At 40.8% G+C, this 13781-nt stretch overlaps 1 protein-coding gene across 2 annotated transcripts in view; it reads left to right on the top strand.

Moving 5' to 3' along the window:
* Positions 1–9862: 9862 nt before the first annotated feature.
* Positions 9863–13781, top strand: part of LOC117335405 (secreted frizzled-related protein 1-like) — a 46250-nt gene continuing 42331 nt past the window's right edge. The window contains exon 1 of one of the 2 annotated variants that reach the window (XM_033895369.1): positions 9863–10259. The gene's annotated coding sequence lies outside the window, so the exon portion shown is untranslated. The remainder of the gene's footprint in view (positions 10260–13781) is intronic. The other variant, XM_033895372.1, reaches the window with a different exon arrangement.

Raw genomic sequence — 13781 nt, 5'->3', positions numbered from 1 at the left:
ACCTTCTGTCATACAGAAACATCCTCCCTACCTACTGTCATACAGGTACATCCTCCCTACCTTCTGTCATACAGGTACATCCTCCCTACCTGCTGTCATACAGGTACATCCTCCCTACCTGCTGTCGTAAAGGTACATCCTCCCTACCTACTGTCATACAGGTACATCCTCCCTACCTACTGTCATACAGGTACATCCTCCCTACCTACTGTCATACAGGTACATCCTCCCTACCTACTGTCATACAGGTACGTCCTCCCTACCTGCTGTCATACAGGTACGTCCTCCCTACCTGCTGTCATACAGGTACATCCTCCCTACCTACTGTCATACAGGTACATCCTCCCTACCTACTGTCATACAGGTACATCCTTCCTACCTACTGTCATACAGGTACATCCTCACTACCTACTGTCATACAGGTACATCCTCCCTACCTTCTGTCATACAGGTACATCCTCCGCACCTGCTGTCATACAGGTACATCCTCCCTACCTTCTGTCATACAGGTACATCCTCCCTACCTTCAGTCATACAGGTACATCCTCCCTACCTACTGTCATACAGGTACGTCCTCCCTACCTACTGTCATACAGGTACATCCTCACTACCTACTGTCATACAAGTACATCCTCCCTACCTTCTGTCATACAGGTACATCCTTCCTACCTACTGTCATACAGGTACATCCTCACTACCTGCTGTCATACAGGTACATCCTCCCTACCTTCTGTCATACAGGTACATCCTCCCTACCTTCAGTCATACAGGTACATCCTCCCTACCTACTGTCATACAGGTACGTCCTCCCTACCTACTGTCATACAGGTACATCCTCACTACCTACTGTCATACAAGTACATCCTCCCTACCTTCTGTCATACAGGTACATCCTCCCTACCTGCTGTCATACAGGTACATCCCCCCTACCTGCTGTCATACAGGTACATCCTCCATACCTTCTGTCATACAGGTACATCCTCCCTACCTGCTGTCATACAGGTACATCCTCCCTACCTGCTGTCATACAGGTACATCCTCCCTACCTACTGTCATACAGAAACATCCTCCCTACCTACTGTCATACAGGTACATCCTCCCTACCTACTGTCATACAGGTACGTCCTCCCTACCTACTGTCATACAGGTACATCCTCCCTACCTACTGTCATACAGGTACATCCTCCTTACATGCCGTCATACAGGTACATCCTCCCTACCTACTGTCATACAGGTACATCCTCCCTACCTACTGTCATACAGGTACATCCTCCCTACCTGCTGTCATACAGGTACATCCTCCCTACCTTCTGTCATACAGGTACATCCTCCCTACCTACTGTCATACAGGTACATCCTCCCTACCTACTGTCATACAGGTACATCCTCCCTACCTACTGTCATACAGGTACATCCTCCCTACCTTCTGTCATACAGGTACATCCTCCCTACCTACTGTCATACAGGTACATCCTCCCTAACTACTGTCATACAGGTACATACTCCCTACCTACTGTCATACAGGTACATCCTCCCTACCTTCTGTCATACAGGTACAATGTACATCCTCCCTACCTTCTGTCATACAGGTGCATCCTCCCTACCTACTGTCATACAGGTACATCCTCCCTACCTTCTGTCATACAGGTACATCCTCCCTACCTACTGTCATACAGGTACATCCTCCCTACCTACTGTCATACAGGTACATCCTCCCTTCCTACTGTCATACAGGTACATCCTCCCTACCTGCTGTCATACAGGTACATCCTCCCTACCTACTGTCATACAGGTACATCCTCCCTACCTTCTGTCATACAGGTACATCCTCCCTACCTACTGTCATACAGAAACATCCTCCCTACCTACTGTCATACAGGTACATCCTCCCTACCTACTGTCATACAGGTACATCCTCCCTACCTACTGTCATACAGGTACATCCTCCCTACCTAATGTCATACAGGTACATCCCCCCTACCTGCTGTCATACAGGTACATCCTCCATACCTTCTGTCATACAGGTACAATGTACATCCTCCATACCTTCTGTCATACAGAAACATCCTCCCTACCTACTGTCATACAGGTACATCCTCCCTACCTTCTGTCATACAGGTACATCCTCCCTACCTGCTGTCATACAGGTACATCCTCCCTACCTGCTGTCGTAAAGGTACATCCTCCCTACCTACTGTCATACAGGTACATCCTCCCTACCTACTGTCATACAGGTACATCCTCCCTACCTACTGTCATACAGGTACATCCTCCCTACCTACTGTCATACAGGTACATCCTCCCTACCTGCTGTCATACAGGTACATCCTCCCTACCTGCTGTCATACAGGTACATCCTCCCTACCTTCTGTCATACATGTACATCCTCCCTACCTTCTGTCATACAGGTACATCCTCCCTACCTACTGTCATACAGGTACATCCTCCCTACCTACTGTCATACAGGTACATCCTTCCTACCTACTGTCATACAGGTACATCCTCACTACCTACTGTCATACAGGTACATCCTCCCTACCTTCTGTCATACAGGTACATCCTCCCTACCTACTGTCATACAGGTACATCCTCCCTACCTTCTGTCATACAGGTACATCCTCCCTACCTTCAGTCATACAGGTACATCCTCCCTACCTACTGTCATACAGGTACGTCCTCCCTACCTACTGTCATACAGGTACATCCTCACTACCTACTGTCATACAGGTACATCCTCCCTACCTTCTGTCATACAGGTACATCCTCCCTACCTGCTGTCATACAGGTACATCCCCCCTACCTGCTGTCATACAGGTACATCCTCCATACCTTCTGTCATACAGGTACATCCTCCCTACCTGCTGTCATACAGGTACATCCTCCCTACCTGCTGTCATACAGAAACATCCTCCCTACCTACTGTCATACAGGTACATCCTCCCTACCTACTGTCATACAGGTACATCCTCCCTACCTACTGTCATACAGGTACATCCTCCCTACCTACTGTCATACAGGTACATCCTCCTTACATGCCGTCATACAGGTACATCCTCCCTACCTACTGTCATACAGGTACATCCTCCCTACCTACTGTCATACAGGTACATCCTCCCTACCTGCTGTCATACAGGTACATCCTCCCTACCTTCTGTCATACAGGTACATCCTCCCTACCTACTGTCATACAGGTACATCCTCCCTACCTACTGTCATACAGGTACATCCTCCCTACCTGCTGTCATACAGGTACATCCCCCCTACCTGCTGTCATACAGGTACATCCTCCATACCTTCTGTCATACAGGTACATCCTCCCTACCTGCTGTCATACAGGTACATCCTCCCTACCTGCTGTCATACAGGTACATCCTCCCTACCTACTGTCATACAGAAACATCCTCCCTACCTACTGTCATACAGGTACATCCTCCCTACCTACTGTCATACAGGTACATCCTCCCTACCTACTGTCATACAGGTACATCCTCCCTACCTACTGTCATACAGGTACATCCTCCTTACATGCCGTCATACAGGTACATCCTCCCTACCTACTGTCATACAGGTACATCCTCCCTACCTACTGTCATACAGGTACATCCTCCCTACCTGCTGTCATACAGGTACATTCTCCCTACCTTCTGTCATACAGGTACATCCTCCCTACCTACTGTCATACAGGTACATCCTCCCTACCTACTGTCATACAGGTACATCCTCCCTACCTACTGTCATACAGGTACATCCTCCCTACCTTCTGTCATACAGGTACATCCTCCCTACCTACTGTCATACAGGTACATCCTCCCTACCTACTGTCATACAGGTACATACTCCCTACCTACTGTCATACAGGTACATCCTCCCTACCTTCTGTCATACAGGTACAATGTACATCCTCCCTACCTTCTGTCATACAGGTGCATCCTCCCTACCTACTGTCATACAGGTACATCCTCCCTACCTTCTGTCATACAGGTACATCCTCCCTACCTACTGTCATACAGGTACATCCTCCCTACCTACTGTCATGCAGGTACATCCTCCCTACCTACTGTCATACAGGTACATCCTCCCTACCTACTGTCATACAGGTACATCCTCCCTACCTACTGTTATACAGGTACATCCTCCCTACCTACTGTCATACAGGTACATCCTCCCCACCTACTGTCATACAGGTACATCCTCCCTACCTACTGTCATACAGGTACATCCTCCCTACCTACTGTTACACAGGTACATCCTCCCTACCTACTGTCATACAGGTACGTCCTCCCTACCTACTGTCATACAGGTACATCCTCCCTACCTACTGTCATACAGGTACATCCTCCTTACATGCCGTCATACAGGTACATCCTCCCTACCTACTGTCATACAGGTACATCCTCCCTACCTACTGTCATACAGGTACATCCTCCCTACCTGCTGTCATACAGGTACATCCTCCCTACCTTCTGTCATACAGGTACATCCTCCCTACCTACTGTCATACAGGTACATCCTCCCTACCTACTGTCATACAGGTACATCCTCCCTACCTGCTGTCATACAGGTACATCCTCCCTACCTGCTGTCATACAGGTACATCCTCCATACCTTCTGTCATACAGGTACATCCTCCCTACCTGCTGTCATACAGGTACATCCTCCCTACCTGCTGTCATACAGGTACATCCTCCCTACCTACTGTCATACAGAAACATCCTCCCTACCTACTGTCATACAGGTACATCCTCCCTACCTACTGTCATACAGGTACATCCTCCCTACCTACTGTCATACAGGTACATCCTCCCTACCTACTGTCATACAGGTACATCCTCCTTACATGCCGTCATACAGGTACATCCTCCCTACCTACTGTCATACAGGTACATCCTCCCTACCTACTGTCATACAGGTACATCCTCCCTACCTGCTGTCATACAGGTACATCCTCCCTACCTTCTGTCATACAGGTACATCCTCCCTACCTACTGTCATACAGGTACATCCTCCCTACCTACTGTCATACAGGTACATCCTCCCTACCTACTGTCATACAGGTACATCCTCCCTACCTTCTGTCATACAGGTACATCCTCCCTACCTACTGTCATACAGGTACATCCTCCCTAACTACTGTCATACAGGTACATACTCCCTACCTACTGTCATACAGGTACATCCTCCCTACCTTCTGTCATACAGGTACAATGTACATCCTCCCTACCTTCTGTCATACAGGTGCATCCTCCCTACCTACTGTCATACAGGTACATCCTCCCTACCTTCTGTCATACAGGTACATCCTCCCTACCTACTGTCATACAGGTACATCCTCCCTACCTACTGTCATGCAGGTACATCCTCCCTACCTACTGTCATACAGGTACATCCTCCCTACCTACTGTCATACAGGTACATCCTCCCTACCTACTGTTATACAGGTACATCCTCCCTACCTACTGTCATACAGGTACATCCTCCCCACCTACTGTCATACAGGTACATCCTCCCTACCTACTGTCATACAGGTACATCCTCCCTACCTACTGTTACACAGAAACATCCTCCCTACCTACTGTCATACAGGTACATCCTGCCTACCTACTGTCATACAGGTACATCCTCCCTACCTACTGTCATACAGGTACATCCTCCCTACCTACTGTCATACAGGTACATCCTCCCTACCTACTGTTATACAGGTACATCCTCCCTACCTACTGTCATACAGGTACATCCTCCCTCCCTACCTACTGTCATACAGGTACATCCTCCCTACCTACTGTCATACAGGTACATCCTCCCTACCTACTGTCATACAGGTACGTCCTCCCTACCTCAAGTCATACAGGTACATCCTCCCTACCTTCTGTCATACAGGTACATTCTCCCTACCTTCTGTCACTTTCTTTCACATATGGTTTTTGCTATAAACGTTCACTAATCTCAATCATATAATCTCTCTATTTTCTGCAAGATTGATAGTTAAAGAGACTTTATTAACGTCGCATACAGATCAACAAGCAACAAAAGGTCATGGTCAAACAGAGCTATGGAAATCAAATCAGAGTATAGCAAAATAGAGAGACATATGTCTTATATAAACGGTACTGAGGTTAGACTATATAAACGGTACTGAGTTTAGCTTATACAAACAGTACTCAAGTTAGCTTATATAAACGGTACTCAGGTTAGCTTATATAAACGGTACCGAGGTTAGTTTATATTAACGGTACCGAGGTTAGCCTATATAAACGGTACTGAGGTTAGCTTATATAAACACTATTGAGGTTAGCCTATATGAACGGTACCGAGGTTAGGCTTTATAAACGGTACTGAGGTTAGCCTATATAAACGGTACTGAGGTTAGCTTATATAAACGGTTCTGAGGTTAGCTTATATAAACGGTACTGAGGTTAGCCTATATAAACCGTACTGAGGTTAGCTTATATAAACGGTACTGAGGTTAGCCTATATAAACGGTACTGAGGTTAGCCTATATAAACGGTACTGAGGTTAGCCTATATAAACGGTACTGAGGTTAGCCTATATAAACGGTACTGAGGTTAGCTTATATAAACGGTACTGAGGTTCATTTATATAAACGGTACCGAGGTTAGCTTATATAAACGGTACTGAGGTTAGCCTATATAAACGGTACTGACGTTAGCTTATATAAACGGTACTGAGGTTAGCTTAAAACAGTGATTTTAAATAGAAATATCTGTTCATTGGAGACATGGGTACAATATAGAACAAGAGATGGTAGAATTGGTATATATCGTCACTACAGATGTATTGGTATGGATTAAGGAATTATAGGAAGTGCAATAACTATTTAATAATGGTTTACAGAGAAAGTGATTGGGAAATATCTACCTAACCAAACTCTCTGGCCACTACAAAAACATTTTGAGCAGTAAACAGTAGAAATATACCTTATTTGTAAATACACGATTACATGTCTATCGTCCTGAATCCTTCAATACCTCACTTAAGGCTCGCTAAACAGCGCTCGTCTTATTTTTTTTCCCTTCTTAATCTGGACTTTATCTAAACCACATCGCCATGTTGATGTTGTGGACTTGTTTCTTATACAGATTATGTACTTATAACCCAGGATGGATGTGTTATCTTATCTCAAAGTATGTGTGCTCCGTCGTCATTGTCATAATCATCGTAATTATCATCTCATTCAGGTGTCACACCGGTCTCCACTGCAGGCTAACCACAGCGTTATCAATCTCTTTTGTACGAGCACTAGTCCACCTTTATAATACTACAAAGGCAAAATAGTTAAATCTGTTGAGTAAGTTTGTTCATTAATTTGAGAAAATCATTAATGCAATGATGTTGTCCATTCTCCATTAACTACAATGTCCCCGTTCACCCTATGTATTAATATGTATTTGTATGCAGATAATTAGCCGTAGAGCTTATTATAATAAAATCATTTGAATTTGAGGACTTTGCTCCGTTTTGCGTCAGTTAGAATATGTCGATAGTCATCATATGCGTCCATTTAGTTGAGAATGGGTAAAAGTACGGACTCCGGACATAACTTATTTCCCTGTAAATTGACTGCTATATAGACATGTAGAATCTCTATATATGAACTATGAAGAAGACAGGCAATACGAACATTAATTGTGAGCAGTAACTTCTGAGTACGTGTATATGTCCTGATTGTTATGGGTCCAGTTTTCTAAGAAAAGTCACTATGCTGAGAAAATCTATAAAACAAACATGCCATATGAAATTGTGTGTAAGGGAAGTCCTGCTTTGGATAGGCTCAGTTTCCAAAGTCACACCAAGGACAATGTTAGATACTCATTTTAAGTCTTCTGGCGAATTACGATTGCCCTGAAACCTCTTTACTCGAAATAGTTATGAGAACATGGCATCGTAACGAGGAGAACAAATCAAGTTCTGCTCATTTGTTGACTCAGAATATTCTGCGAGGGTCAGAAGACAGTTGTTACCCAGCTATGTCATATGTATCATGGGGAATTGTCATCTGTCATGTTTACGGAACATTTTTAATTCGTGTAATTTATCAATTATGGACATCGACATATTAATGAAACCATAATTCAAATTAAAAATCGATTAAATGAGGGTATAATATAAAAAAAGGAGAAGAAGAAAAGATTAGCTTGGAGACTCCTGAAAAAGAACAAGGAGAATATGATCAGGTGTTCCGGCAGAGAAAGCGTCTTCTACTTCATCGACGACACCGCCATGGAAATCTAGGTCACGACCACACTGCCATGGAAATCTAGGTCACGACCACACTGCCATGGAAATCTAGGTCACGACCACACTGCCATGGAAATCTAGGTCACTACCACGCCGCCATGGAAATCTAGGTCACGACGAGACCGCCATGGAAATCTAGGTCACGACCACACTGCCATAGAAATCTAGGTCACGACGAGACCGCCATGGAAATCTAGGTCACGACCACACCGCCATGGAAATCTAGGTCAAATCAGAGTTAAGTAACAATCTCTAGAGAGTTAGGGTAGTGACAACGGAACCACTAGGCATAGTAACAAGCATCAAACATGTCTGACTTCATACGTCATAAAAATAGAACATTTCCAAACGATATCAACCTGTACCTCTCGAGACCTTACGTTGTTAATTTCTTCGTTAGTAGTCGACTTCTGCCACGGAACCGTGATAATGGAAACACGCTCTTGGTTATCGAATAAACTAAGAAAAGAGTACACATATATTCTTACAGTGCCCTATCAATATCTCATAGTGGAAGAATATGTTCTCAAGTCAGATCAAATTTGTACATTTAGATTTGTAAAAGCAAAAATGCATAACATCGAGACATGCGGACCATAAAATTCTTTGCATATTGTATCGATTCCAGGCCTGCGACAACAGACCCTGACGTTACGCCGAGTACGGAAACCGACGGGAAGCTTAGCTCACGTATAGATTCCTTCAAAATGAAACAATACTGATGTAAAATTAATAACTTTGAATATACAGACTTTAAGGCTATTCAGCAGTCGTCAATGTCATGTATATATGTTTGTGTTTGTATACCGCATGTGAAAGGGGATCTTTAACTTTATCTCAAGTGAAATGTTTTGGAACTCAGATGTTTATAGAGACTGGAAATCATCCGAGGATATTACGATATCATTCCTCGTATTACGTACACGTGTGATTTCATAACATAAATGCCAAATACATAATCCCAATTAATTACCAGTCTTAGAAACGATTTTTATCGATATATTCCTCGACTTAACGTTGACAAAGGCTTAGAACCAAGATGACCACGACGTCATTCTTTCGTTCCACTACAAAAATGTGAAGAATCGATAACTGCTATCTTGAATATTGGAATTATATTATGTTCGTACAAGACAAGTTTCAATTGAATTTCGGTATAACTGGCCGTGTGCCATGAAAGACAGTCTCGTAGGGATGTACTGTAACCTTCAGACAGGCCAAATCCTAAATATCAAGTCTTAAAGAGTTTAATTCATGTCGTTATCATGACAGGAGTACCTTTTGAGACCGTATAGCGATGAACGGACGAGCGGGACGGCTCCTGAATAGTTTGGGGTTCTGTGCTGGTCCCCTACAGTGGGAGACGGCTGCCGCTGAGTAGTTTACGAGGGTATAGGATGGGTCGGTAATTTGGCCACTCTAAGTAGGATAGATAACTGTGAATGTGATGACACTGATTGATGGACGAACGCCCGCCCCATTAGTCTCCTTATCCCTGCCCCTTGTCCCGACCCCTCGTCATGGCCCCTTACTCTGTCCTTCAATCCCAACAGCTGACCTAAACATTTAGGGTCACAGTTCATGGACGAGTAAACAAACAGTGACATTATATCAATGTTCTGTTGTGACATTCCGAATTTCATCTGTCATGGACATTTCACAATAAACAACTAGTACAAAGTAGCGTGAACCTACAAATTGGCTATTCTTCGTTTGAAGTTGAATTACTTTTACTTTTAGAAAGTGTTACACAAAACATTATTACAAAATATTATGAAATTCGCTTCAGAGACAAACACTGTGGAAGTTACAAAAATGTTTATGGTTGATTTTAAATGAAGAGCAACCGACTAGATATTTCACGGGTAAAATGATCAACGGCGGTGTACTGAGAGAGGAGGATTAACACAGGACTTACTCTGAAGTGGTATAAACGAGATATAAACGAAGACTCCGGATAATCCCACCGGGATCGGAAGTAAAGCACAGTCGCCATTTTCTCGGTGAGTATTGCACTTTGTTGCTTTTCCATTAATTTATTTTCTCTGTTTTATAGCTACTGTCCTCTCTCTTTTGATGCTGTCTGACACATTTACTATGTTACGTTTCTATGACACAGTAGTACAGTTACTTAGCCTCTTACATCTATCAATATCGGAAAAAGTTTTCCAATCTTGCCTTGAATAACTTTTGGACAATAGACTTTCACTATATCTCGGGATATGTCATTACTAATGAGATAAATGACAAAAGAAAAATTTACCAGCAATGGTCAAAGTCCTATCTAGCCTGTACTACTCCGGCTGTCCATACCTCCGATAATATTATCAACAGTGATGCCATAGATTAATTGTTATACTCGATCAACATCTTACATAAAAACAGTATTCAGTGCCATTTTAAATTTTATTTTCTCTTCATAGAACTCACCTCTGGTTTCATAACATCAATAGCTCAGGTTTGTTATGATATACATTCTATATCTGGTAACAGATCCATAATTTAATATAATAATATGAATTATTTTTATATGTAAATACGAAATTCCTATGAAATAACATTGCCTTTAATCAACCAGTATCCAGGATATTTGACAGGAAATTTAAAATGTACACAGCTATAGATATAACAGCCCTCACATTCAAGTATGAAGCGATTGGAGGCGATAACATTTCATTACATTGGTGAAAAGGAATATAATACAATTTCTAGATTCCGAAAATGAAGGGAATTGAATCTTCAATATTTTGTTATACTGCTGCGAAATAATGGATATTGAGAAATGAGATTTCTTACTGTAGAACAACAGACAGAGAAATGAGAAATAACTTCTCGAATAAGAAAATAAAATGAGGTACACAAATGTTGTATGCATGGTGACGTGATCCGAGAGGATTGATCGCATTACCGTCCTATAAACACTGTACAATGTATTACTGAATATACTGAGTATAACTTCTTGTCGTAATCACTTGAATATTGCATACAGTTAACCCCTTTCAGTTATTCAATGTATACATTTATTCTGAATAATTCTAACGCGATTCATGGAATATGTCCAGAAGAAGCAATTCATGGAATATGTCCAGAAGCTAATGTTGTTATGATGTCATGAATGTTGAACAAATAAATTTCATTCCTTAAGTAACAATTTAGAAATAGTCACGTGAGTGTTCTACGGTGACATAAGATAACAAATAACTCTTACAACAAGAGTTAGTCAGTAAACAAATTGTGCAATCTATGGTTATGTCGTAGATGATTTCGGGTGCCGAGATGAAGATACTTGGTCTTCAGAAGGCCCGAGTGACCTTGGTCTTCAGAAGGCCCGAGTGACCTTGGTCTTCAGAAGGCCCGAATGACCTTAGAGCAATAACGTATTTATTGTTCGCGGTCGCTGGCCGGTCTGTGGTTGTGTGTCTTTGGTTTCTTATACAATTTAGACCTGGTAAGTTTACTAACACAAAGTAATGTTATTGATACAAAGTAATGTTATTGATAATGTTATTGATACAAAGTAATGTTATTGATACAAAGTAATGTTATTGATACAAAGTACTGTTATTGATACAAAGTAATGTTATTGATACAAAGCAATGTTATTGATACAAAGCAATGTTATTGATAATGTTATTGATACAAAGTAATGTTATTGATACAAAGTAATGTTATTGATACAAAGTAATGTTATTGATACAAAGTAATGTTATTGATACAAAGTAGTGTTATTGATACAAAGTAATGTTATTGATACAAAGTAATGTTATTGATACAAAGTAATGTTATTGATACAAAGTAATGTTATTGATACAAAGTACTGTTATTGATACAAAGTAATGTTATTGATACAAAGTAATGTTATTGATACAAAGTAATGTTATTGATACAAAGTAATGTTATTGATACAAAGTAATGTTATTGATACAAAGTAATGTTATTGATACAAAGTAATGTTATTGATACAAAGTAATGTTATTGATACAAAGTAGTGTTATTGATACAAAGTAATGTTATTGATACAAAGTAATGTTATTGATACAAAGTAGTGTTATTGATACAAAGTAATGTTAATGATACAAAGTACTGTTAATGATACAAAGTACTGTCAATGATACAAAGTAATGTTATTGATAATGTTATTAATTCAAAGTAATGTTATTGATAATGTTATTGATACAAAGTAATGTTATTGATACAAAGTAATGTTATTGATACAAAGTAATGTTATTGATACAATACTGTTGATGATACAAAGTACTGTTATTGATACCAAGTAATGTTAATGATACAAAGTACTGTTATTGATACCAAGTAATGTTATTGATACAAAGTAATGTTATTGATACAATACTGTTGATGATACAAAGTACTGTTATTGATACAAAGTAATGTTAATGATACAAAGTAATGTTATTGATACAAAGTAATGTTATTGATACAAAGTAATGTTAATGATACAAAGTAATGTTATTGATACAAAGTAATGTTATTGATACAAAGTAATGTTAATGATACAAAGTAATGTTATTGATACAAAGTAATGTTATTGATACAAAGTACTGTTATTGATACAGAGTAATGTTATAGAAACGTCAATTGCCATTCTTATTCTTATTTGACCTACACTTGCACGACCAGTCGTCGATGATGCAGAAGACGTTTACCCCCGGAACACTTGGTACTCTTTACTTCGCACGTTTTCAAAGGTTTCCATGCGTATTGCGCCATTGTTCTAATCAATATTGAGTTAGCATTACGTTTGTCACATCCATATTCTCTGTTGTTCTATGGAGTTCTCTAAAGCTACTATAATAATAATCTTAAAAAGCATAGAAATTGGTGACCGGATTTAAAAACCAACCCTAACACAGAGCTAATATATACCTGACGAAAATAACATGACGTTTTAAATCCTTTGGCATACATAAACCTGTAGTATTATTCCCATAAAATAAAACCGAATACGCATGTGCCTGGCCAGACTGCGTGATTGGTAAATGGATATGCCAGATTTTTTCAAAATGTTTACGACTGGTGTCAAGTAAATCTCTCTCCTTTTTGTAGTATCATTGTTTCTGGGGAAAGGCGACTAGACTTAAACACAAGCTAAACGCCAGACGAGTTACACTTTTAACATAAAAGTACAACACCAGAACTTCGACTCCGAAATAAATAAATCCATTTTGTCTGCAAATTTCAAAGATCTACTTGACAATTGTATCAACATTATGTAAGTGTTCCATACAAAAGTGTCGCAGGGTTTACCTCTTTTTCATTTATCACAACTAAGAATTACTTTGCTCCCTTTGTTTTTTTTTTTATACAATTACGATAACTATAGATTATGACGCACAATTAAATACAACGGGTGTCCTTATCTGAAACTAGAAATATACTCTTTCCGTAAAATATAGTTACAAATGATTGCCATTATTTGACATATATCACCAACTCGAGTGAGCTATCGGTACCACGACCACAGGTAACACGAAAACGAGATTTCGACGAGATTTCAGACAAATGAT

The sequence above is a fragment of the Pecten maximus genome, chromosome 10, assembly GCF_902652985.1.
Source record: "Pecten maximus chromosome 10, xPecMax1.1, whole genome shotgun sequence".
In the NCBI taxonomy this organism is placed as follows: Eukaryota; Metazoa; Mollusca; class Bivalvia; order Pectinida; family Pectinidae; genus Pecten; species Pecten maximus.
The sequence above is the reverse complement of the archived record's forward strand: the minus strand, read 5'-3'. Positions and strand labels throughout refer to the sequence as shown.